The sequence below is a fragment of the Macaca thibetana genome, chromosome 2 (genome assembly GCF_024542745.1).
Source record: "Macaca thibetana thibetana isolate TM-01 chromosome 2, ASM2454274v1, whole genome shotgun sequence".
Taxonomy (NCBI): domain Eukaryota; kingdom Metazoa; phylum Chordata; class Mammalia; order Primates; family Cercopithecidae; genus Macaca; species Macaca thibetana.
In genome coordinates this window covers 192,700,798-192,720,703 of record NC_065579.1, presented here as the reverse complement: position 1 = coordinate 192,720,703, position 19,906 = coordinate 192,700,798, and the positions used below count along the sequence as shown (strand labels likewise).

The window sequence follows — 19,906 nt, the reverse complement described above, 5'->3', positions numbered from 1 at the left end:
TGTATATATTTAAGGTGATACAACATATTTTTATGACTTCTCTCACAATTAAGATGAAGTTCCAGTTTGTGCTAGGAAGGAATGATGTGTTTTAAGTATTTTATCATGAATCTTCAATTTGTGGCCTTTTACTACTATGGTAAATTGACTGTAAATTAGAAAGGAACCTTAATACACCAATAAAATCTATAAAAAATTGTCTGAAAGAGCCATGTTCTCTAAAGACAATTTGTAAATAGAGACAAGATATAGCATTTTAATATATAGAATGTAAAGCAAATTCAGAGTTTACCTCAGAGGGGTTTTTCTGATGTATTTATTTATTTATCTATTTTGTTGTTGTTGTTGAGACAGAATTTCACTCTTATTGCCCAGGCCGGAGTGCAATAGCACAATCTCGGCTTACCGCAACCTCCACTTCCTGGGTTCAAACCATTCTCCTGCCTCAGCCTCCCAAGTAGCTGGGACTACAGGCGCCCGCCACCACGCCCAGCTAATTTTGTATTTTTAGTAGGTACGGGGTTTCACTATGTTGGTCATGCTGGTCTCAAACTCTGGACCTCAGGTGATCCAACCACTTTGGCCTCCCAAAGTGCTGGGATTATAGGCGTGAGCAAAAACCGCGCCCGGCCTTATTTATTGTTTTAACCCTCTGTCTTCCTCCATAGATGTATGGTGATGATAGAGTGCCCACTTGCTGCATGGGCCTATGTGCATTTAAACAATTTAAACTTTTTTAGAAATCCAGTTCCTCATTTTTGCTAGCCGCATTTTAACTGTTCAGTAGCCTCATGTGGGCTCGTGGCTACTTTATTAGGCAACACAGACGTAAAAGATTTCCACGATCATGCAGTGTTCTACTGGACAGAGCCACACAATGTAGTTTCACATTTAACCAGGAACGTCAGCAGTATGCAGAACTGTGCGGGTTCAAGCCAGTGTTGTTGAAGTGTCAACTGTATTTATATTTTATATTTATACATTTCACACATTTATATTTACTTTATCTTCTTTCCTTTTTTTCTTCTTCCCTTTTTCCTTCCTCGGTTCTTTCCTTCATGTCTTTTCTTCATGTTTTTCTCCCTTTTTTCTTTTTAATTTCTTTTTAATTTCTCTTTTTGACCTAATTCATTCACTTTTTTTAAAAAAAAAGAACTATTTCAGCAGGATCAGGACATTGGCTCGCGTACTCTGTGTGCATTTGGGAGCGTGTCTGTTTTCTCAGCCCGCCTGGTAAGGACGCTGACTCCAGGTGAGGGCACAGAACACAGATGAGCTCCTCCAGTGTATGGAAGCCTGTGTTTGACTTGATCACGTCAAACACATCCACTAGGAAGGAATACGAAGGAGATTCTAAGATTGTGATTTCACCTGTAAGTGTGTTTAAACAACAGTAACCTATGTCCAGAAGAGGGGAAACGGATTTTCCAAATACCAGCGTGGGGCCTGGGCCATTATGGGGGAGGGGATCAGTGAGATGAGGGTGGTGGCATCCACGTCCTTAAGGCCAGTCCTCCCGCCCCTTCTTCCACATTAACCATGCAGCTTAGATTGCAACCCGGATTCCCATTTTACCCGACCACGGGTAACCTGTCAATTGATTACTCTCCTCCTGGAAGATCTAAAGTTGTTGTATAAGAAAAAGTTCCAGTCAAGTCCTCTGGTGTTTTTCTTGATGTGTGGCATCTTAGGTGGTGTGGCTGTGCCCCCCCCCCCGCCCATCTCATCTTGAATTGTAGCTCCCACAGTCCCCACGTTTCATGGGAGGGACCTGGTGTAGGTAATGGAATCACGGGATGGGTCTTTCCCGTGTTGTTCCCATGAGAGTGAATAAGTCTGATGAGATCTGATGGGTTTATAAAGGGAAGTTTCCCTGCACAGTCTCTCTCGTCTGCCCCCATATAAGGTGTCTCTTGCTCTTCTGCCATGATTGTGAGGCCTCCCCAGCCCTATGGAGCTGTGGGTCCATTAAACCTCTTTCCTTTCTAAATTACTCAGTCTCTGGTACGTCTTTATTAGTAGTGTGATAACAGACTAATAAAGCAACTATAATCAAAATGCAACATGAAAAAAATGAACACTGTGTTTTTAAATAGCATGTGTGCCACTTCCATTTTAAAAACATTCAGTAACGGAGATTGTCCCTTATTCCTGTAAGCGCCGCACTCATTATACACAGTGTCTGAAGTGTTAATAGTTCTTATTGGAATCATTGCCCTCCTGAGTTCCCAACATCCCGACAATTCGGGGCATCTCTCCAGTGTCCATCTCTCTTTCAGCTTGCAGGTAGGCTAATGAAAGGTTCCCTCCCTTCCCTGTGCTTTCTGGATGTGTTTCAGGCCCTTTGGATTTCAGACCTGCCTTCATTTTAGACATTCTCCTGAGTGCTGAATGCCACAGTTTGAAGTTCACCACATCCCCCTCAAAAGGCATTAATTCCATTCCCAGATTATTTGTCTCTGTTGGACACCAAGGGTCTATGATTTTGGAGCAGAATATTTTATTATATTAATGTATTTACAGTGCCAAGTATTGTACAGATTTAGAAAGGAAGAAGACAAAACACTTTCCTAGCAAATTGCTTATAACCTGCAGTATTCAAAGTCAAGTTTTCATCAGAAACCTCTGAAATTTGCATCACATTGTAATTTTTAAGTATCAAAACAAAAAGCTTTAAAAAAAATCTTTTTTTGAGACAGGGTCTCACTCTGTAGCCTAGGCTGGAGTATAGTGGCACAATCAGGGCTCACTGCAGCCTCAACCTCCCCACGTCAAGCTATCCTCCCAACTCAGCCCCCAAGTAGCTTGGACTACAGGTGCACGCCTGTAGTCTACCTGTAGTCCAGGAAAGGACGTCTTACATGGCGGCAGGCAAGAGAGAACTTGTGTAGGGGAACTCCCCTTTATAAAAACCATCAAACATGGCTTTATATCATGGCAAAGACCTGCCCCCATAATTCTATTAACTCCCACTGGGTCTCTCTCATGACACCTGGAAATTAAGGGAGCTACAATTCAAAATGAGATTTGGGTGGGGATACAGCCAAACCATGTAAGATGCTATACCTCACAAAAAACACCAGCTAATTTTTTGTTGGAATTTTAGTAGAGACGAGGCCTCGTTATGTTTCCCAGTTTGGTCTTGAACTCCTGATCTCACATGATCCTCCCAGCTCGGCCTTTCCAAAGTGCTGGGATTATAGGCATGAGCTACCATTCCTGGTCAAAAGCATTCTTTTTTCTAAGGTGATGTACCTTAGATGGTTTGGATCATCTGTTTTACTTTCTAACATCTATTTTCCATATGCTTTCTAATTCCTTGAGACTTAATATTTTAAAATCTTAATTTTAGCAAGGCCATGCATAACAGATTTTTATCTGCGGAAGAAACTGCACTGTGAAATAAGACCTGTCAAAGCAACAATATTTAAGGTCAACTTTGATGTCAAATTGAAGGCTGGCATTTTAGTTTAGAAGTATATTCATCTATTCTTTGACTTCGTAAATTATATTTAGACTATTAGTAGCTACAATAATGAAATTACTGTGGATTGTAAAAATAAGGTATTGCTACTGTGGTCTACCAGGTATCCTTAATAGACTTAGGTTTTAAATTGCTAAAATTCAACCTATTTGACTCTGTCAGAAGAGCTTTAATGTTCTTCATTTGTGCAAACTTTGTTTCTGTCACCCTTGACAAATCCTAATAGGGATTAATTTAGTTATGGGTGACAGGATAAGCTGCAACAGCAACCCTGCATTCTGTCATGGATCCAGACTAGCTGTGCTTTTCTTGCTGCAGGCAGAAAGTTTGCTGAATCTACAATGGACACAACAATGCCTGCCTCTCGTTTCCATCTCTTACTTGTTCTTGTTTAACATAACCTCGTTCTTGTGTTGCCCAATTTAAAATTATATATTGTGGAGGTATTTGCAATTGCAGTAATAAATATGTGTTCTACACATTTTTAATCACTTGCCAGTCTGCATTAGCCTTTTAATTATTAATAAAGTGAAATCCATTGATTTCCTCCAGTTGTTCGAACATGAGTCTGACCTAATCCTGCCTCAGGCTTGAGGGGTTCTGAGATGAACAGCAAATCCTTGAGCTAAACATTAATTTTGTGGGATTTAAGCATAGTACTATTTTTTTATTCCTAACGGAGGCTACTTCTTTGTCTTTTTTCTTCTGAATTTGCAGAAGTATTATGAACTTTGGTCTCTTCCATGTTATACATACAAAGCAAATCTTGAACAAAACAAGTTTGTGATGCCACTAAAATTTGACCTTTCTTATTATTTTGTGCTGAAATTAGAGGTTTTACCATTGCTGCTCATAAAATGGTAGGTTCAGAAGACTGTAATCATATTTTAAGTTTCAGTTGAGCACCAGTTATTAGTATATCATTTTTGTCTGTCTGTGTTAGGAAGGGCTCTGTTTTCATAGTTACATTTTAAACCATATTTAAGAATAAATTTGGATTTATTGAAAATTTTCTTACGAAATCTAATTTTCTATTTGTTTATTGACATAATATCAATTAACATATTTTTATTGTCTGCCTATAGAAATTGAATAATATATCAATTTCTCTTCTCAATGTCCTTTTACCTGTAAAGGTATGGTAAGCAGGATGAAAGATTGCTTTTGAATGGAAATTTATATTTGGTCTGATTTACCTATTTTCTTTGGAAAAACACAGTTTAGAGCTTTAGCAACTGGTGAACAGCATTAACTAAAACTTTTGGAAGTGTAAATGCTCTATCTCGTATATGCTAAAATTTTGTTTTTCAAGGACAGAAGAAAAATTACGTATGATAACAGTACCACAAAATGACTAGCACACAGTAAGTTACTTATATATGTGTGAATGAATTAACTATTGTATTTTATATATAGTTAATTATATAGTATAATTATAATATATAGCAATATATAATGTATTTATATTGAACATCAAACAATGTTTAACAACTACTGTGCAAAGACAACTTCACATAGTTCGGGACATTCATATTTATATAAAGTTTATTAAAGTTATTACATTCTGTACAGACTGATCCCCGTCATCTATTATTATTCAACAGTCATTATTTACTATTCATATACTGCTGTTGAATATTTAACTCAATCAGTGTGGTTGTTTCTTACAACTAAATCTGGAGTTCTATTCTTAAAAAAAGATTACAGAATATTGTATATATGTTAATTTATTAAAATATAAACTAGACTTTAAAGAGTTAATTGTAATATGTACAATTGGAAGCTGGGAAATGGAAGAGTACAGGTGCTTATTTGACCAAACAGTGGCCACAGATTTTGTTTTTATGTGTGCAGCCTCTCCTTCTAGAGTGAACCCTCATAACTGCTTTTAATCCCAAATCTCAGGGAATTTGTTTCCAACACCATAATAGTCTTTCAAAAGCAACGGTGATGATAGGAACTTCAAAGAAGCAAGCATCTGTACTTTAAGAAGGGCCAATGGACGCTAGCATCCATCTTCCATAAAAAGCAATTGTGCTTTTCCCTGCTGCCACTTAGAAGAGCGTCCTTGGGGACCTTGTTAGATGCTTTCATGTGAAGACCATTTGACCCACTTCTGATTAGTGTGCAGGTTTTCATGGCAGTGGCTTCTGGGAGGGAGATGCCGTTGGCTGGTCACCTCCCTGTTCTTGAAGTGAAAAGAAAGCTCTCAGTGGAATATATTAAGGATAATAAAGGGAAGAAAAAATTCCAGTTAAAAGACTGGTGAAGTATTGAACTACTATTAAAAAAAACTAATGAAAACATATTTCTATACTGACTGTTAAGAAGAAAGCAGAGCCAGTATCCCAGTTCCTTGTTTTGTGCTCAGATGAGTTTTGCTTCTTAATTTCTTTTTCTTGCAATCTTTCAGAAATATATAGTTTGAGAACGCAAAGAAAAATGACTTTAGCTCATTTCACCTTGAGTTTGTCAGTTTTCCTTTACCTGAATAATGATGTCTACATTTAGAATAACACTAAACAAAAGTCTTTATAAGTAACAGTAAAGATAACCATGAATGCCTGCATTGTTAATGCTGTAATAATTGTCATCATAGCTTTTTTAGCCTTATATATCTTACCTATCTTCACTCCACCAAATTCACCGTTTCATATGATATTCATATCAGCAATAGTGTTGGTATCAAGATATCAACAAGCTTCTAACCATACTACATTTTTTTAACTTTAATGCCAATTCTTCACTAATAACCATTATTCAATATAGAATTATTTTAAGATCCTGCTTGCCTAAATAGGCCCAGTATTTCTCCATTTCTCCTATTAACAGAGTATTTACATTCATAGACTCAAACTATGAAGGAAATAATTTCCTAAGTAGTTTCTCTTGCTATTTTAATTTTATTTGTATAGATGCATACGGGAAGAGTTCAGAGCATAATGCAGTATTTGCTATTTTCTACCCTCCCTTCTCCATGTAGGATTGCCACAGTCTAATTTCCTATTATGATAGATTGATTCTAATGTAGTAGATTTTGCAAACACTGTGTTCAAGCACTCTCATTTTTAATTTCTCCGGCTTTATCCCTTTAAAAACCACAGCTGTTACTAAGATAACAAAAATGATGTTGAATAACTGCTTACTTTTCCACTTTCCCGGAGGGGTGGGGGAACAGCAGGTAGCATAGCCTCATCCCCAAAACAGATGTTACTTTATTAAAAATTCAGTGTTTTGGAGGGAGTAGAAGGAGATTTATGCTTTGGGAGAGCAGTGAAATTAGGAGTAAGAATATGATATGGACCAATTCAGCTTTTAAATTCAAGCTTTGCGTGTATTTTATTGATAGCATTTTAATTGAATTGTATTTTAGATGTGTTTGGATTAATCGAATGCCCAAGGTCCAGCCTGATACTAAGTAATTGCTATCATGATTAGTCAACTCGACAAGTTTTTCTAGACTCTTCATATAAAATTGCACTGGATAAGTTCTGTGGTAGATCTAAATGTAATCATGTATGATACAATTCTTTTATGAGAGTTTAACTGATAATAACACTTTACTAAATTATTTAGCTTTGAAAGTCTTTTTGTTTTGTTAGAATTCAGAGCTCCCCCCCCCTTTTTTTAAGTTAATTCTGGAAGCATGCTGAAAATGTCAACTGCTAGTCATTCTGCAATAACTTAATCTTTTTGATATCCAAATAACCAATAAAATTATATATCTTCAAATCTAGGAAAGATTTTTAAAATTATATCCAAGAAACTTAAAAAAAGAAAAGCACTAGCCATTCTCAGTTGCATCCATCCATCCCTGAGTTAAAATTCTGAAGGTTATTGTCTCACCTTCTATCTGGACCTGCTTTCTAGGTTACTGTTTGTTTCTATATCCTAGATTAAGATAAATTATGATGATACACATATTTCCAATGCCATTGAAACAAAGAATTTATAATCTGTAGAAAAACTAGAAATGTGAGTCAAAATTTCAAAACTGGGCAGTCTATAATACACTTCAAATAAATTTATTTCTTTCTGTATTTTTCAGTTGTTTTTTCTTTGAAATAATCAAATTATTAAAAGCCTTCTAATCACCTTACAATCACGATGTAGAGATAAAAGTGTGATTACGTGAAACACTCTGATCTTCACAATTATTGTGAACTTAAGCTGTAATACTCCTGTAGTTACTGTGACCATCAGCAACTAACTGAGGACAGTTATGCAGAATCATTGAATCTTAGTTATAGTACTTAAACACTTGCGATTTTTTGCAGGTGTTGGTATCTATTAAGTTTTTTGTTGCTACAATGCTAAATATCTTCTAGACATAATCATGATATTAGACCCTGTCAGGGTTAGACTGCTGTTATTAAATGTCTCAGTCATGAAAGCCTGTCATCTGCCAATGAGGATGAAGAGTTCAAATCTTGCAATTAGTCAGCAAAAGTACATTCAGTTGTTTTTCTTAATCTTGTCAATTTCATGTCATATCATTAGGTAAACCAAGAAAAGGAAGACACTTATGTGGTCAGCTTATTCCATGATACTATGAACCCATAAGTAGAAAAATTATTGTTTTTTATTTGTGAGGGGAATAGAAACTTCATCCTTTGAGGTCCCTAGTAAAAGTGAATGCATTCAGAAAACTACGACACATTTAGATTAAATATAAATATATGTTAAAATTTTCAGATGACAGATACTTAAAGGATGTTTAAAGGTGTCACATCTAAATTTCAGGAAACTGTGTCAGTATTACACATATCTTTAAATTATCCAGTTTTTCCAAGCAAATATTCAGTGTTATTGTAGAAATAAGTCAGGTTTCTGGGGAAAAAATTGCTCTCTCACCCAAAAGAAAGTCTATCTTTTCATATTTGGGAACTGTAGGTACTAAAAGTCTTTGTCAGCGAGACTGATCATGGCTTGTTCATTTGTTGCACCCTACCAAAAAAAGACGTTCTGTGAAATCAAACTACATCAAAACTTTCACAGTGGAAACTTCCTTCACGAATGCACTTAAACCAACCATACCTGACAGCCATAATCAGAGGTGTTTGTTTCTATAGTGAAGTAGAAACGCATCCTCTAGAACAATCCCATCTTCATGAGTCCCATCATAACACCTGCTCTTACCTAGAAGGCTCTGTCTTCTGGTTGGCAGCCCAAGTTGGAGATGAAGCCTTGTAAGTGTAAATGCAATTAGTTTACTTTCACTAAAGGATCCTGAGTAAGAAACCTTTTTGTGCACCCCTGTGTATTTACTAGCAACATCATTTGGCAATAATGTATGTCTTTCTTTTGGCAAATGTGTCTGTGTATATTATCTACCTGTAAATAGGTGCCTATAAGTGTTCAATATTATTCATAAAATGTTCATTGCAACAAATTGGTGTTTATAAATTGTATTTATATTTTAATAGTTTTCTGAAGAATTTCAATTTACTTAATGCAAACTATATAATTTTTGTTTTGTAAAATTTCTGAAATGTTCTTCCCGGCTTTGTATTGAGTTCTGAATATGTCTGCAAAACCCTTTATTTATTAAATATTAGTAATTCATGCTATTTTTAAAAAATTAGGAACAACAAAGAAAGGGAAGAGACATAAAAATAGATAAATTTTAAACCACTATTTATCCTAGTACTCAAATGAAATGTCTTTACCATTTAGATGTATTGTTTTCTAAACATGATGAATAATAGAGAACATTAGAATGTATGTATTGTATTTCATATGTATTGTATTTCATATACAAATGAAATACACTAGTATTCACTTCAATGATGAGATAGCAAGGATCATTTTAAAGCCAATTATATGAACTTCTGGATTTAACTGAGCTTTAGACCTCTAAGTCCTTTGTACACTCTTTTGATGCAGGAAAACCAAAAGAGAGGATTTCAGGGAACATGCGGGAGGGAGGGAGGGAGTTAGTTTGGAATGCTTGGTGGAGAGAAGGGAGTGTTCGAACTGATGAGGTTGGTTGTGGGAAGCATGATGCCAAGCTGAGGAGTTTCTTCTTTATTTTAACTTTGCCAGTGATATTGTTTTGTTCTTGAAATTTTGAAAGAGAGATACAATCACAGAGAAAAAGAGAGACTGAATCTAGTAGAATTCTCATTGTATATTTTGTGCCATGTAAAGTTATCTACATGGAAAAAAAATCATTTCCTTTTGTAAAGGGCTTTCTCTTGCTCAGGTTTACTGAAAACATGGATTTTTACTAGGCTTATTTTTTCTTTATATTTTAATTTATTTTTTTAGAGACAGAGTCTCACTCTCCTTTCCCGGCTGGAGTGTAATGGCGTGATCATGGCTCACTGCAACCTAGATTTCCTGGGCTCAAGTGATCCTTCCACCTTATCCTCCCTAGTTGCTGGGACTACAGGCATACATCACCTCCCCTAACTAATTTTTTTGTTGTTGTTGTTGTTGTTGGTTTTTTTTGTAGCGAATGGGGTTTCACCATGTTGTCCAGGCTGATCTCGAACTCTTGGGCCAAAATATCCACCTGCCTTGACCTCCCAAAGTGCTAGGACTATAGGCGTGAGCCACCATGCCTGCCCATTACTTGTTATCTTTTTAACTTAATTAAAGCCAAGTCTTGTAAAATAGCCTGGAGTTAACAAAAGTTTTTTTTTTTTTTTTTTTAATTCTAAAAGTGATACAATTCAAGTTCCTGTTTCGGAAATTAGCAAAATTAGTTATTGTCTTTCAGCAGTTCGTTCCTTACACAAGCCTTTGAGAATTTATTTGAAAAGATAAATCAAATAGCCAAGTTTGACTTTTTAAAAATATATTTTCCTTCTTTCAGTTCTCATTAGATGTAGATTTTGAGAAAATAGTTGGGGCAGTGAATGATTCTAGAAAGGCACTTAAAACAGTTAACTACTAAAATAGCCTATTTAAATGCTTTGAGTGAATGATACAGAGAGCTAAGTTTATTTTTGGCATATTAATTCCCTTCATATCTAGAGCTCTCCAGAAAAGCTCTGCAGATAGAATGCCCAGTGCACGCATTCCTTTGTGACAAGTAGTCAGGATATATTTTATGGAAGTTTCCTAGTAATCTTTTCTTCTTTTAACAATACTTGGCTTAGTAAATCAATATTTTTGTTTGAGTTTCTTTTTAAATCACAATTCAGAACAGCTTCAGACACTGAATCAAGATGTGAAATCCATGTTCTGTGGCACAAATTTCAAATTGTGTTTTAAAGCCTCAATCTAAGCAAATCCTAAATCCCTATTTTATTTTTTTGAGGATGGAACTGTACCTTAATGACCATAACGTGTGGTTATACCATATGTCTAGAAGTAAATTGATTTAATTGGCCATGACAAGCACTTCTATAGTACTGTATGGTAATAAATAAATACAGAGCTCATGCACTCTCCTTAGGGTTAAAATACACATGCTGCTTGTGTATGGATGCAGATCTATGCATAACTATTCCTAGCTAGCAAGCAAGCTATCTCTATCTTTTAAAAACGTTTACACCTGGCCGGGCGCAGGGGCTCAGGCCTGTAACCCCAGCATTTTGGGAGGCCGAGGGGTGGATCACGAGGTCAGGAGATCGAGACCATCCTGGCCAATACGGTGAAACCCCGTCTCTACTAAAAATATAAAAAATGAGCCGGGCGTGGTGGCGGCGCCTGTGGTCCCAGCTCCTCGGGAGGCTGAGGCAGGAGAATGGCGGGAACCCGGGGGGCGGAGCTTGCAGTGAGCCAAGATGGCGCCGCTCACTCCAGCCTGGGCCACAGAGCGAGACTCCGTCTCAAAAAAAAAGAAAAAATGCAGGCCGGGTGCAGGGGATCATGGATCACGCCTGTAATCCCAGCACTTTGGGAGGCTGAGGCAGGTGGATCACAACGTCAAGAAATCTAGAGTATCCTGGCCAACATGGTGAAACCCCGTCTCTACTAAAAATACAAAAATTACCTCGGCGTGGTGGCGGCGCCTGTGGTCCCAGCTCCTCGGGAGGCTGAGGCAGGAGAATGGCGGGAACCCGGGGGGCGGAGCTTGCAGGGAGCCAAGATGGCGTAAACTTACGTTTACTCCCGGAAAACTGAGGCCCCAGAAACCCCGCGTAACCGGCCTAACGCACGTAGCTCTGGGAGTCATGGTGATTACACTGAAACCCATCAGCCTGACACTATGATGCAGGTTGAAATCTATTGCCTTGGGTTAGGTCAATCTGCCCAGAGAGAGATTTTGCTGTGAGTGGTGAGTGGTTTGTATAGGAAAAGACAGATGGAAGAGGGTTTGTGTGGCCAGACAGGAGAGAGGAAATGGATGAGGAGGCAGAGAAAATGATGAAACTAGTAATGAAAGCGTTGACATTGATTAAATTCCACTTCTTAGAATTGTCACTGATTAACCATGTAGCTTAGCATTTTATTTAAAAATTTTCCTTATTTCTGGTCCAGGATGCCAGGCATCCAAGAATTTAGACTTTAAAAATGATAGGGTTAACTCAACAGGAAATGGATAGGTTGTGAATTATCTGACTTGGTGAATTCTAATCAGAGAAACAGAACTATTACAATGTTTCAGTAACTTTTAGGGCATCTTCAATAATTAGTGGTTAATATTTCTGAATGGCACTGGTTTCTTTTCTGTAGGCTTTATCAACTACTGAGAATGTGCAATCAACTGTGGATTCTTCTGGAGTCTTTTGGGGGCCTTTTAAAGTAAATCAGACATTGGAGCACACAGTTCTAAGAAGCAGCCAGTAAATGCACTTTAGACATTAAACATTATCCAACACGTTCGGTTCGTTTAAGTGTCCAAATATACAAGTAATTGTTTTAACATATTTAATTTGCATATTTGTTTTAACTGAGAAATTGTGTTCAACTTTTTCTTCTGAGTAACATTTCTTTGATTGTTTTTATGATTGCCTTGCAGTGGTTCAAGAACCACTTTTATATTGGTTAGTATGAGGCTAATTATGCATTCACGAGTGAGCTCAATGCAGATGTAGTTAATTCTCACAACTACCCCATGACTTCACTTCAGAGATGAGGAAAACTGAGATAGAGCTTGGTTAAGTGAGTTGTCAAAATGCTATACCTAGTGAGTGGCAAAGTTTAATTACAATTCAAATTTTTTCTACTACAAAATTGATCGTGTTAATCCCTATGCCTTACTCTGTTTGAAGTAAGTTTTAACATATGTATACAATTTTTGTGTTCTTTTCTACCTTTCCTGGGAGGGTTCTTGCAAGAATAAAAACATAGGGTTGTGTGGGATTTTTCAGATTGTTTCCACAATTCTTGGTTATTTCCTCCATAGAAGCCAAGAACATAGAAGATACGAAAGCGTTGTAGAAAGAAGTAAATCTGTCGAGAAATTTCATGCCTTTTTTTAGATTACTCCTTATTCAGTCCCTGCAGTTTACTGAAAAATCCTGCTCTGGGTGGACTGATTACAATCTTATATTTTATTTTATTTCTGCTGGTCATGTACTACTGCAGAGTTGTTTGTAAAACAACAACAACAACAACAATCAAAGAGGGGATTTCAATCCTTAAAAGGATTTTGTTTATCTTTCTAGAATTCATGCAGTGTTACAAGTCTTTTCATGAATCCAAGTCTCTTCTTTACAGCTAGATTTTAAACTTTTTCAAGGCAGGGACAGTGTATTTTTATATTGATTTTCATATATGCTAGATGCAACTCAGAATTTTATGAAATACTTCTTGAGTTAGATTTTGCACTGTACTTCTTTTTGAAGACTATCCTACCTCTTTAAAAGGCAGGGAGATACAGAAGTGAACCTATTGGGCTTGTAAAAAGGGTATGCACTTGAAAACTTGGTGGCCTTTAGAAAGCATTGAGATGTTGGACTCAGAACATCAAGGGACATATTCTGTGAAATTGTTACAGTAGCTAGCTAGTCAGACATGAGCAGAGCAGGAGAGCACCCTCCCGGCAACACACACAAGAAGAATGTCAGGCAACCATCCGGTGATGGTCAGGTGTTTGTTTAAATCACCATCAGGTGATGGTCAGGTGCTTCATGACCAATAATAATTGGTCATGTACCCAGTAATGGGATGGCTGTGTCAAATGGTATTTCTGGTTCTAGATCCTTGAGGAATCCCCCCACTGTCATCCACAATGTTGAACTAATTTACACTCCTGCCAACAGGGTAAAAGTATTCCTATTTCTCCACATCCTCTCCAGCATCTGTATATACCTAAAGGATTATAAACCATTCTACTATAAAGACACATGCACACATGTGTTTCTTACACTATTCACAATAGTAAAGACTTGCAACCAACCCAAATGTCCATCAATGATAGACTGGATAAAGAAAATGTTGCACATATACACCATGGAATACTATGCAGCCATAAAAAAGGATGAGTTCATGTCCTTTGCAGGGACATGGATGAACCTGGAAACCATCATTCTCAGCAAACACAGGAACAGAAAACCAGAAATCAAACGTCTCATGTTCTCACTCATAAGTGGGAGTTGAACAATGAGAACACATGGACACAGGGAAGGGATCATCACACATTGCGGCCTGTCAGGGATGGGGGGCTAGGGGAAGGAGAGCATTAGGAGAAATACCTAATATAGGTAATGTGATGGGCTGATGGGTGCAGCAAACCACCATGGCACATATATACCTATGTAACAAACCTGCACGTTCTGCACATGTATCCCAGAACTTAAAGTATAATAAAAAAATTAAAAATAAAATAAATAATAATTGGTCACAGCCAGCGTCAGGCAAAGGCCATCTCCCAGTAAACAGAAGCACCTGAAACTGGTGATCAGAAGCTTCTGAATATCTCAGGAGTTGGGTGAATAGGTTCAACCATGCACATTAGAAGGCACAATGGTCGAGTTTAACTGGTATATGACCTTCTAGGGACATTTGACTGTTAACGGAAGAACGCCTCAAGTGAGCATGTGTACAACCCCGGTCAGCACACTGCACACGCTCCCCTCCCAGGTGCTAGTGGGCCACTGTGCATGAGGGCAGCCCACCAGAGGGAAGAATCAGGGGAGAAGGGATGCAGGGCCCCCATATGCTGGCCTACAGAATCCCAAGTTAAAAGGTCAGACCACGCAGTTGATCGCTCAAGTCGCCCACTTGGCCGTCTTCCAAGTGTCCTTTACTTCCTTTCATTCCTGCTCCAAAGGTTTCTAGTAAACTTTTACTCCTGCTCTAAAGCTTCCCTCAGACTCTTCTTCTGCCTGTGCCCCTCAGTTGAATTCCTGTTTCTGAGGAGACGAGAATTGAGGTTGCTGCAGACCCGTGCAGGTGCATTCCCCCACCAGGAACAGAATTAGTAAGCAATGATAGACCAAACATTTCTCAATTAATTAGTTAATTATAACTGACAAAATTATATATTTGTGGTGTACAACATGCTTGAAAATATATATATATATACATGTGGAGTGGCTAAACCAAGCTAGTTAACATGTGTGTTGTCTCACATATGTTTCATTTCTTTGTGGTGAGATCACTTAAAATCTACTTTCAGCAATTTTCAAGTGTACAATACATTAACTGTGGTCACTACATCGTACAACCCACCTATTGAACTTATTCTTCTGTTAGGTAAAATTTTGAATCCTCTGACCAACATTTCCCTAATTCCTCTCATACCCCCAGCTTCTGTTAACCACCATTCTCCTCTGCATCAGATTCCACGTATAAGTGAGATCACACAGCATTTGTCTGGTTTATTTCCCTTAACCTAACGGTCTCCAGATTCATCCATGCTGTCATGAATGACAGGATTTCCTTCTTTTTTTGAAGTCTGAATAGTATTTCAGTGTGTGTGTGTGTTTCTTTTATCCCTTCATTTATTAACACTTAGGTTGATTCTTTATGTTGGTTATTGTGAATACTGCTGCAATGAACATTAGAGCACAGATATCTCTTTGGTGTAGTGATTTTTATTTCCTTTTAAATACATACCCAGTAGCGGGACTGTTGGATCATGCGGTACATTTCTATGTACCAAACATTTCCGTGGAGTAATAAATCAAGATGAAAAACGTGGAGTTTGAATCGGACCAATGGAGAGAGTTTTTCTTAAGCCGGCACTTTGTTCTCAGGCCTGGGTTGCTTGGGGTAGGTCAGTGTTCCAAATTGGCGCTAGGCTCAGAAGTGGTTGGTTTTCAAGTTGGCATTTGCTGAAATAAAACACTAGACTAGCATCCAATTAAAGGTACACAAATGCCATAGTTCTTTTTTATTGTGAGGAAGGAATTGGGGAATAATAATTCCTTGTAATACTGAAGCTGCAAAAATGTTATTTGGCAGCCTCTCTATATAATATCGTGACTCGTGGATTCTGGTTTTAAAATAAGCATGGGGCATGGAGACGTTATTGAAATAGAGCGAAGCCTTATGGAATACAGTATCTCATATGTAAGTTTATGTCCATAGCCCCTGTATATAAACATTAAGTGTGTGTGTATTTGTAAGATGTAAGGAGACAAAATCCACTCTTCGTTGTGTTTATCTGAGACAGATAATTTCATGATTACATTTCTTCTTCTGTGTCACTTGCAGTATTTCTTCTAACAGTTGTTGGACAACAAGCTCAGACATTTTAAGAGCCTACAGATGTCATAATTAAGCTTAGTAATCAGTCTAGAAATAAACACACAAATAAAAAAGGATCATAAAGGTCAGCAATATGGCAAGGCATAAACATGGAATTCTAGAACTTGCTTTTATTATGAAAAGATGTATTTTGCAGTTAAAAACCTGTCATTCTTTGCATATGTTCAACTGAAATATGAAAGAAGGAAAATTCTCTCCAAATGATTAAGGTAACACTTTACAGGGGACATATGGATATTCTTAGAATTTGATGGGGGTAGGGGACCTTTCCTGGAATCAATTATAGGAAATTTGGCAAAATTGAAGTAAAATATTCATTTGCTTTGCTTGTTATAGTTACGTTTGTTATAAGCTTTTTAAAAATCCAAAATAATAAAATGAGAGTAATTTAAATCAATGGGAATTAAATGTGTTCAAATAATAGCATGACAAAAAACACATTGGAACTGATTTTGAATAGTATATTTCAATATGTGCTGAGTAAAGTTCTAGGTCTGATGTCTTCTCTTGGCTGAAATTTTCTAATACCCTCCCCAACTGATGTTGTTTCTCCCATGTCTTATGTTCCTTGCAGGTTGTACACATACATGCACTTCCCTGAAACCAAAAATCACAGAATTGTTTGTTTACCTACCTACCCCACGAGACTATGAGTTTCTTGGAAGCAGTGATCTCTTATAAAACACCTTTGGGTCTGCAGTTATTTTTAACACATCATGAACTTCCTATTTAATGTATAGTATTGCTAGCTCAGGGCTGAGAGAAGACAATAAAAGATGAATAAGAACTTATAACTAAATGAACAAATAAATAAGTGAATGAATATGATAGTGTATGAATGTTGCACTGATATTTACTTATTTTGACTTGATACATTTCATTGTAAACAGTAAAAATGTAGAGAATATTCTTCTTCATAAGAATAAATGGTATTTTAGAGCTTTCTTTGTAAAATATATGTAATTTAAATATTACAAATGTATTTGATTCACCAAAAAATTAAAAATATAGTACCATTCACATCTTCATATTCTAATTCTGATTAAGTTTTAAATAGCAGTTGTGTCTTTGAAGTGAATGTGTTGTTTGTTCTGCCCTAAATATAACTTAACATTGCAGGTAGAATTCTAGTGTTTGGAAATGCTGAGAAGTCAGAATTGCAATTACTCAGTGTAGGATAAATATTAGCTATAAATATAATTATGTATAAATATAATGAATATAAATATTAGTTATAAAAAGTATAAGCCTCTTCCAACTCGTAATGTTTCTAAGTCTACTAAAAAATTAAAGAGTTTTAATAGCTTAGGAGTTGGTAGGGTAAAAGGAAAAACCACAAACAATGATGTTGGAATGCAAGAAATATAATTCGATAGCGCAGAGGTGAGCAAAAAGGTTTGTTGGGCCAAATTCAGCAAAATTCAATGCAGAAAATACTTACTCTCTGGCCCATTAAAGAAAATGTTTGCTGATCCCTCTATGTCATGAAAAGATAAACTTGAATTTGATTTGTATGGCAAAAAGTAGAGGTATGAAGTAAAATGTATAGTCCATTTTCACACTGCCAGAAAGATACTACCTGAGACTGTACAGTTTGTAAGAAAGGAGGTTTAATTGACTCACAGTTCCACAGGGCTGTGGAGGCCTCAGGAAACTTACAGTCATGGCAGAAGGTGAAGGCAAAGCAAGGCACAGCCTTTACACGGCGGCAGGCAAGAGAGGAAGCGAAGGGGAAGTGCTTCCCTGAGAACTCACTCACTGACATCATGAGACGAGCATGGGGAAACCGCCCCCATAATTCAGTCGCCTCCCAGCAGGTTCCTTCCCCGATATATGGGATTACAATTCGAGATGAGATTTGAGTGGGGACAGAGTCAAACCATATCATAGGGATTTCTTCAGAATATTAGTGTTGTGATGTACTTATTTTTACCTTTTAAATAAAAAGTAGAGTGAAAATGTCAGAGTCAGAAATTAATGGATCAATGTTTTTCTTTGTCCCTATCCAAGTTTGAGATAATAAATATAAATGCTTTATCAACATGGCCTTATTAATACTTTATATTCAATGCAAAAGGAATGCTGACTGGAAAATAATCTCTGTTACTAATACTTACTACTTGGATGCTAAGCCTAGTTCTGTCCTTGTTTTATTTTTTTCCCAGATATTAAAATATATTTGCCTGTAAGTTGAAAAGTAAAATATGACTGCAGGCGGCTCATTTGGTTTTCACATATTTTGCAAGTTCTGGGCTATGGTGCCCCTTTTTGTTCCCATTTCATGCTTTCCCATTTTTTGGAGACAAGTTACAATTTCTAACTATGTTTGCTCTTTGAATTATTTTATGCTTCTTTGTAGCAATGCGAGGCTTTGGAAGAAAATGTGCAGAACATAACTTTCTCAAAGTTGACATTTTAAATATAATACATTTGATCTTGCATTTCAAGTTCAGGTTGCACTAATGAGACTTCTTTATGAGCAAAGACAGGAGCAAGGCTTTAATGTTTTGAATAGCTATAACTCTTTTTATATGTAGATATGGGGTCTTGCTATGTTGCCCAGGCTGGTCTTGAACTCCTGGGCTCAAGCAAACCTCCTTCCTTGGCCTCCCAAAGTGCTGGAATTACAAGAGTGAACTACCTAGGCAAGAATTCTTTTATGTCTGTGGATATAGATCTATGCTAAGTGACAAAGGAATGGACAGTATTCACGTTGCCTCATGCTTTCAAAGAATAATGTATGGTGCAGGGACATCTAGAAAACGGGCTTTTGGTGGATTAAAAGAAAGTTATGAGTGGGTTGGCCAAATAATTTCTAAAAAACATCAACTCTAGAGTAGTTTTCTCTAAGTATTTTGGAATCGTTTCTTTAGATATTTATATGACCTTATAAACAAATATCATAAAATTATGGTTCCGAATTACTGACACATTGCCTTGCTGGAAATGTGGTTTCATGCCAAGAACAAACATGAAAAATGTAGCAAAGCTAATTACAGTACAACGTGTGTCCACCATTTGATCTTTTGGAGGAGTTAAGGGAAATTCAAAAGAAAAATTATCATGTGCAAATAAAGAGAGCTTAGCTGTCTTGCCTACTGGCCCAAGGTCTCCATCATTCCTGCAGCATTTACTTTGTGTATCAGGAGTTAATTAAGGTGAAACGTGAGGAAATTAGGGCTAATCCTCGAGCCTCTGCTGGCCTGTTGTCTCCAAGGCTATTGCCCAAACCAAACTGTGTTCGCAGTTTTAAAAAATAATGCTTGTGTTTATTTTAGACATTATTCTTAATTTTTAAAGTTGTTCTTATTCATTTTAAATAGGACTTTCCATGGAAAAAGTGTAAAGAATGATCTAACTTTAGTTTTGATTTAAAAAGTAAAATAAGACTCATTAATACATAGGTGGTCACTCACAGAATTATAAGTTTCCGTTTGTTTACATGTTACTAACAGATTTAATAAAATTCGTATTAATATAAATCTTTAGCTTTGATTATGCTGGAAAGGTACATGCCCTTCCCAAGAAAATTATATTTCTTATACAGATTTCTCAATATATTATGCATTTGTATGTGTATCATAGTAATTGGAGGGAGGATTGGAAAAAACAAAACAAAACAAAAACAAAAAACAAACAAAAACCTTCCATGAACTGCATTGAGGTATTTTATCTTTGAGGAACATTCTAACCTTTAGAATTCACTAAATAGATCTGCTAAGTAGTGACTGATTTATTCACCTTATAATAAATACATCTCTGGTATCAAATACATTTAATCCCACACTAAATTGTGCGCGTGTGTGTGTG

The 19,906-nt window shown here is 36.8% G+C and overlaps 1 protein-coding gene and 1 long non-coding RNA gene across 12 annotated transcripts in view; both read left to right on the top strand.

Annotated features, from left to right (window-relative positions):
- Positions 1-19,906, top strand: part of ROBO2 (roundabout guidance receptor 2) — a 1,778,513-nt gene that overhangs the window by 1,515,246 nt on the left and 243,361 nt on the right. The window lies entirely within an intron of this gene.
- Positions 11,248-12,252, top strand: LOC126949351 (uncharacterized). Its single transcript, XR_007723677.1, has 2 exons — positions 11,248-11,714; positions 12,113-12,252. It is a non-coding gene; the product is annotated as an uncharacterized LOC126949351 (long non-coding RNA).